Genomic DNA, 7,639 nt, shown 5'->3' with positions numbered 1-7,639 from the left:
TTTTTTTTTTTTTTACTTTTATTGTTTAAAATATTATATCTTTTATTTTCAAAATGTTAACAAAATACCTTTTTTTTAAGGCAATAACATAACTTCATTAAAAAGCCATTAAAAGGCTAAGGTACAAAATAAAACCAGAGTCAAGAAGCGAGTACTACTCACAGGACTAGACAATATAAACGCATAGAACTTCTCCAACTAGTAGCACTATAAAAAGGTTTGATTACTTTGAAATGACTCTAGATGAACCACATCTCAATCCCAAAATGGGCTACATAACCCAAACTAAGAGCGATGGGGATACCACTCTCTAGCTAAGACCTAACGTCGGTAGATGGAGATACCATCACCGTTATTACAACATAAATAAAAACATAAAAAAAAACTCTACAAAGATCTTAAGAAATTAAACCAGTAAAATCGAGCCCCTCAACGCCTGAGGTGTGTGAAATACGGTAGAAGTGGCGCCGAATAAAAGCTCTTAAAATGGCAACAAAAGTACTAGAGACACAGCGGCGCTTGGGACCCACGCGCCACCACTAATGATCAGCGACTGCCACACACTCTAGACCACCTTTCTCACCTCCCTTCCACGATCTACTTCCCAAAATTTCAATAGAATCCCGCGGTAAACACGTCCTAAATCTAAGGTAGAAGACTAGAAACTACTTCCCCTTGAGTACCTCCATTTCAGTGACTATCCATACTTTCGTCGACACGAACTTGATGCCGGTAACCTCTGCGATCTCTCCGACGAACTTTAGAGGCCGGTAGCCCGACAAATAGTCAGACTACTAACCCCAAACAACACACTTGTTTTTTTTATTCTAAAAATTTAGTAGCAAAATAGATTTATATAACTATAAATTAAAAAAAGATGATTTAGTGTAAAAAAGATACGTGTAAAGATAACTTTTGATATAATAAAAAAATAATAAATGGGGGCATTGAGAAAAAAAATTAAATAAAAGACATGTGAAAGAAATTATTTTTATAAGAGTGAAGTGATAAAAAAATATTTTTAAAGAAACACGCTGGAAAAAATAAAGCTGTAAAAAAATTTACAAAATAGAAAAACACATCAAAAAAAAAAAAAAAAAAAACCAAATAAAGCTTTACACAAATTAAATCTTTGACTTTTTAAAAATGTTTGCTGCCTTTAGAATGGGTCCCTTTCACTAGTATTATAACGAATCTATTGTTGATGTTAAGATCTTTGACTATCTATGTTCTTCTGGATCAAACATTCGAAAGATAAGTAAGAAACCAACAAAACACATAAAAACACCAAAGAAAGTTATTCAATTAGATTGAGATTTGACCAAAAACTAATGCATCACTAATATAAAATGAGATCAAACAAAAATTAAAAGAGGTATCTTGCCTCTAGCTTAAGTCTTTTAAAAAGGATAATTCTCTAATAGAAAAAGAAAAGAAAAACACCTATCTATATGTGCAATTTTAAACTGTTAGATTAAATTTCGTTAATTTGTCATACTTTTTTTAATATATAATATAATTTTTATATAATTTGATGATAGTTTTATTTTATTTTATTTCCTAATAAAAAATTCTCCATAAAAAACTTCATTTACAACTACAAAAGTAAAGTATTATTATGTAGAGGAATGTGGTTGGGGTTGAATATTTCGATGGAAAATTGTAATAACAAAAAAAGTTGGTAGAGAGTATAAATCCCCAATAAGTGAAAACTTAAACGGAAGAATTGCTTTGGCGTGGGCATAATCACCAATAAATGGAAAGCTTTTATGTCAAAAAGCATTTGCCCATACTTAAACTTGAAAACTAGTAATTTCGAAAACGAGAAAAGAAACTTGTACATTCGTGGACAAATTTTTCTCACTTTTATTTGGAAAAAAAATGTTTCGTAAGGGTTTACTAAATATTTTTATGGAATAATAATTTTAAGTCAAATACACAAATCATGTGTTGCTTATTTGTTTTCTCATTTATTTATTGGATTAAATTTATTTACTGATTTTGTTTATCTACAGAACTAAAAAATTAATGTTTTTTTTTTCTTGCAATAAAATAGGAATTATCTTGCAACATAAGTTCTTTTGCGTTTTTGAGTTAAGGTGACTTGAGTGATGATCTTGAGTTGAGTTTAAGTTATAATTTGAGTTGAAGTTGTAATTTGAGTTTGTATTTGGATGTGTACATTTGAGTTATGATTTGAATTGAGAATCTTTTTTGAGTTTGTGTTTGGGTGAGTCAAAACTTAAATTTATATTTAGACAGTGTTTTAATAGAAACTCAATGGTGATGAAAAATTTTAATAGGATATATGGGTGGAGTTTTATTCGTCTTTTCGTTGTGAATGCATATAAAAAAATCATCTCAATCAGAATTAAAACGAAAAAGTTACGACATTTTTAAGAATAGAAAAAATATGAAGGAAAAACTTGAACTCGAGTTTAGTCCCAAACTTGAGTTTCAACTTGAATTCAAACTTGAGTTTAAATTCAAATTTTATAAAAGAACATGAACTTAAATAAAGTTATAACTCAAATTTAAGGGGCTGTTCGGGCAGTGAGTTTTTGAGTTAAAAACTCAAAAAAAGTAACTCAAGTTACAACTTTATTCAAGTTCATGTTCTTTTATAAAATTTGAATTTAAACTCAAGTTTGAATTCAAGTTGAAACTCAAGTTTGGGACTAAACTCGAGTTCAAGTTTTTCCTTCATATTTTTTCTATTCTTAAAAATACTATAACTTTTTCGTTTTAATTCTGATTGAGATGTTTTTTTTTTCTATGCGTTGACAACAAAAAGACGAATAAAACCCCACCTATATACCATATTAAAATTTTTCATCAGCATTGAGTTTTTATTAAAATACTATCTAAATATAAATTTAAGTTTTGACTCACTCAAATACAAACTCAAAAAGATTTTTATCCCAAATCATAACTCAAATGTACACAACCAAACACAAACTCAAGTTACAACTTTAACTCAAGTTATAATTCAAATCCTACTCAAAATCTACACTCAAGTCACCTAACTCAAAAACGGAAAAAGAACAAGCCCTAAATTTTTTTTTGAGTTTCGTTAAAAAAAACAACTCTCAAATAGTCCAGAAAAAGATTACTGCATGTTGTACAATATTCATCTCAATAATATTTACAGTGGGCCCGTTTAGTTTGTTGATTCGAGTTTTTAATTTGAGTTGTGATGTGATTTTATGTGAGAACTTTTTACTGTAGTAAAAAAGTTAGATGTGACTGTTTCTGAGAGCTTTAGGGCCCGTTTAGTTCGCTGATTCGAGTTTTTAATTCGAGTTGAGATGTGATTTTATGTGAGAGCTTTTTACTGTAGCAAAAAAGTTAGATGTGATTGTTTGTGAGAGCTTTTTACTGTAGCAAAACTCGAATTCTAAACTCGAATTAGCGAAATGAACAGGGCCTTATACTGTAATAAAACTTGAATTTTAAACTCAAATCGGTGAAATGAACGAGGCATAATTCTTATTTAACTAAAATTAAGAGAGAAATGAGAGGTGTGCAACTGCCTTGCACGAAAAGGGACGTGGAGCCCACGCGATGAAGGATTAATCAATTTATATATATATATATATAAATATATTTATATTTATTGATTAATTAAAGCTGAGCAAGTCGGCAAGCCGTATTTAGTTAATTTGCTAAAACAACCTTGCCTCACTTTTAATTATCAATTTTAAAATGTACTTCTGAGTGAAACGAAGCTTTGTCCGTTGAGCTAGATTAATCTTCTAGAAAGTTTGATATCCTAGGAGGACTAAAGTACCCCACTGTCAAGTTTCGTGTAAAGACAGATATACCCTTGCGATTCAATTCAAGTACCCAGTTTTTGACCTCTGATGTAGAGCTAACTCAAGGGGTAGTGAACAGTAATTTGAGATAAAGTCATGGGCTGCTTAGAGGATACGTGTTTTAGGAGTAAAAGAAAACGGCGAATCGGCGAAACGTGTTTTTGTTGTTTTGTGCACATTCTAAATATTCACTCTTCAGTTACTGTTTATTGTACAGTGTTCATAACAGTAAATTTCTTCTTTTACCCTCATAAATGTGTATTTATCGGTTTAACTTTTTATGTTTGCTTAATACATTCTTCTGTTACGGTCTAAATAAAGCGAGGCTTTTTTCTTTTTTTCTTTTTTTTAAAATTATTTTTTAAGAGATTTTTTGATACACCGATGTATTGATATGTCGTGTTTTTTTAATCGTTGAATGTACATATTTTTTAATTTTTACATAATTTTATATAAATCTAACGGTTAAAATACATAACTTATCGGTATGTTAACGTACTAGACCCCGTTCATTTCGTTGATTTAAGTTTAGAATTTGAGTTTTATTATAGTAAAAAGCTCTCATAAACAGTTACATCTAACTTTTTTGCTACAGTAAAAAGCTCTCACATAAAATCACATATCAATTCGAATTAAAAACTCGAATCAGTGAACTAAATGAGAATTCTCGTATGTTTTTGAATTATTTTTTTTTTTCCAATTATTGATTGTTGAATAGAGAGTATATTTTCAACAAAAAAAAAAAAAAGTGAATGTGTGTGTATATTTTTTTGATAATTGAAGAGAGCGAATATTTTGCACATACATGTGATAAATGTTTTAGCTTCTTTTAATAGACTATTTTTTTTAATAAATATAAATTAGATAAGTTTCCTAAACGATCAAATATATAAATTTCTTAATATGTAAATAAATAAAAATAAAATCAAAATACTGAAAAAAGGTAATAAATGTTTATTTTTCTTAGTAATAACAATGCCTTTCATCTATAAATATACATAGCATCTTACCAAACACAGGACTCGAGTATTCACAAGTCTTTCATACATGCACTCAATATTTCAAAATTACGGTCTCGTTCAGTTTGTTAATTTGAATTTTTAATTTAAGTTAAGATGTGACTTTATGTGAGAGCTTTTAACTGTAGCAGAAAAAAATTAGAAGTGATTTTTTATGAGAGCTTTTAACTATAATAAAATCAGAATTGAAAACTCGAATCGATAAAATGAACGAGGCTTACAAAACATTAACTTCCGCAAAGATGACTTCATCTTCATCAACACATACGACTTGTTTTGTGGTGGTGCTCATGCTGTGGTCGATCCTGCAATATGCAACTAAAACAGCATATTGTGCAACCACCGATTTCAATGCAATTGTGGCCGAAGATGATATAGGTGATTTCACCACAGTGAGCGAGGCACTTAAAGCAGCTCCAAAAAACAACGAGACTCGATACGTGACATGAATCAAACCAGGGACTTACAAAGAACGCGTTGAAGTTGAATCTGATTTGACGTACATCACTTTAATTGAGAATACTAACAGCAACTTTGATTATCAGTCTCAATGAGGATGGATGATCAGCTACGCTGTATAAGCCAATTTCTAAGGCATCCTTAATGGCTAGAATTACAAAATATATTAGGTGCGTTTAGAACTCATTTTAAAATAATTTTATTTTTTTTGTATGAAAATGAAATTGAAAAAGTTTTCAATCTCAGACATAAATCATTTTTGAAAATGCGTTTAGTAGTTTTATTAAGAGATTATTTTCAGTATTAAAAAAACTCATTAATATCTCTCTCTGCTCGAGAGATGAGAAAACGAAAACAAAACATGAAAAACGACTAAAAGTCATTTTTCATTTCTCTCCCATTTTACACTAAATTAAAAAATCATTTTTATTTTTATTTTTTGTCTATAATTGTGCCAAACGCCATTTTAGAATCGTTTTCATATTTTCTTTCTAAAAAAATGTGAAAAATAAAAACAAGAACATTCCAAACACGACAATTATAACTGAAAACCAGTTATACCGCAGGAACTTTATGAAATACGCACACAACATAGCTTGATATTCCATTTAGGTAACATTAACAAACAGTTGTCTATTCTTTTGAAACGAAACACCAGCAGTTTTTTTAGTTAACAAACATAATATGCTTTTTTCATATTGGCGTTGGGTATGGAAATTGATAAATTAAACAACAACGTTCATGAGAGAATTGATAAATATTCTTACTGAGTGTTCCTGTTTCATCATTAATTATGCGATGATTCACTGTTCTGGTCTAATAATGTGATGATCGTTTTTGCTACATCATCTGCCATTAAAGTGATGAACTCCAAATTAGATTCAACTTCAATGCATTCTTTCTAAGGCCTCGTCTGCTTTGCATATTCGAGTTTTCAATTCGAGCTGAGATGTGCTATTTTCTAAGAGCTTTTACTTGTAGTAAAAAAAATTAGATGTGGCATTTTTTGATAGTTTTTAACTGTAGAAACTTAAAACTGAAAACTCGAATCGGTAAAATAAATGAGACCTAAATACCCGGTTTGATTCTAATCGCGTATCAATCTTGTTATTATATGATCAACCGCAGCCATGAGCACCGCTGCAAAACAATCTATAAAGATGAAGTCATCTTTGCGGAAAGCTAACGTAGTTTTAAAATACTGAATGTGAATCTTGAGTTTGTTAAAGATGCTATATTTATAGATGAAAGGCATTATTAGTATTTGGGAAAGAAAACATCTGTTGCCCTTTTCAGTATTTTGATTTTATTTTTATTTATGTGCATGTTAGAAATTTTTTATGTTTGATGATTTAGGTGACTTCCCTAATTAATGTTTGTGGAAGTAGGCACCTTATCAACGAACAATGTTAACTCTTTTATTTATTTATTTATTAGTACATGAATTAATAGATTACATATAATTATAAAAAAAGAGTAACTCTCATATATTTTCCTATATGATTATACCATTAGGAAGTAAAATGGATAGTTCGTCTTCTTTGCTGTTTACAATATTTTCTTTTTAAAAAAAAAAAAATAGAGATTTCCTTTCTTGAAAGTTAGACATTTCCCTTTAAAAAAAAAAAAAAAAGCATTACCTTTATTTATTAAGCAAGGATTAATTTTAGATTGTTCAATTTTATCGTAAATTAAGATGCCAATGGCAAATAGGCAAGGATTGGCCTAACATTGCTTGTATCCGAGGGCTGCAATATTGTCGGTATAAACATTGCTCAACAAGATATATATATATATATATAAAAGCCTGCAACTTATCAAAAATTTTTACGTTATGCAATAGTGGAACAAGTGATGCCTAAAGAGGTAAATACATATTTACTCAGGATCATGATCACCAAGCAGTACAGATCATCCTACTTTATAGTAGACAAGTAAAAAAAAAAGGAGTTTACAATTGGCCTAGTATTTTAATGAAACAGATCTACTCATTTATATATGAGATTTTACTTTCCTTGGTAATGTTATAGCTTAATGATCAAGATCTAGAACATGTTCATAAGGAAACATTAATCAACCGTATGTAATTGCTTTAAATATACGGAGATTATTTTTTCTTCTCCATCTCTGTTTACATCTTTTTTTATTGGCAGCAGAGTAATGTTATTAAGAGTTGCATTTGGGTCTGTTCTGGATTCGATGGGATCATTTAAAGGATGTTTGTTTCTTGTATTTATTTTTTATTTTGAATTATGATTCATAGTTTTTTACAGTATTTTTTCTCACAAAAAACACACGTGAAACGAGAATGATTTTAAATCATAATTTTAAATTTATGAACTAAAC

This window comes from Morus notabilis, unplaced genomic scaffold, assembly GCF_000414095.1.
Source record: "Morus notabilis unplaced genomic scaffold, ASM41409v2 Scaffold645, whole genome shotgun sequence".
Classification (NCBI taxonomy): domain Eukaryota; kingdom Viridiplantae; phylum Streptophyta; class Magnoliopsida; order Rosales; family Moraceae; genus Morus; species Morus notabilis.
This window is presented reverse-complemented; position numbering follows the sequence as displayed.